Below are 491 nucleotides of genomic sequence, written 5' to 3' on the forward strand. Positions count from 1 at the left end.
GCTCTCTCGCACGACGGCTTCGAGTCCCGCTCCGCCGGCACCGCTCCCGACAGCGGCGCACTCCCGCCCTTTCCTTCCTGCCTGCCCTCGCCGCCGGCACGCACCGGCCCGCGACGCCTGGGGAAGTCGCTCTGCCTGCACCGGCATTCCTGCCTGCACCAGAAAATGGCTTTTTTTTAAGCAGGCGGGCGGCCTGTGGAAATGTTTTCCTCCAGAATCGATCGGCAGCAGCCGACTCCGGTGTGGGTGAGGCTTGGGGAGCCCTTCCCGGGCGCTGCCGGCGGGGAATCGGTGCAGCCCCGCCGTGACACGTCCGCGGGCGTGACCCAGGCTCTGAGCACCCAGGCAGCGTTCAGAGGAAGCTCATCGCGAAGGCGCCTGTTTTGTATTATTGTCTGTGAGGGTTAGGTCGCGGGTAGCTTTGGCTCCAGCCTGGGGTCAGTAGATCCTTGTGTTTTTTTTTTTTCTTTTAATAAAGGCCCAAACTTTGC

This window comes from Athene cunicularia (assembly GCF_003259725.1).
Source record: "Athene cunicularia isolate RWA chromosome 3 unlocalized genomic scaffold, athCun1 chr3_part1, whole genome shotgun sequence".
NCBI lineage: Eukaryota > Metazoa > Chordata > Aves > Strigiformes > Strigidae > Athene > Athene cunicularia.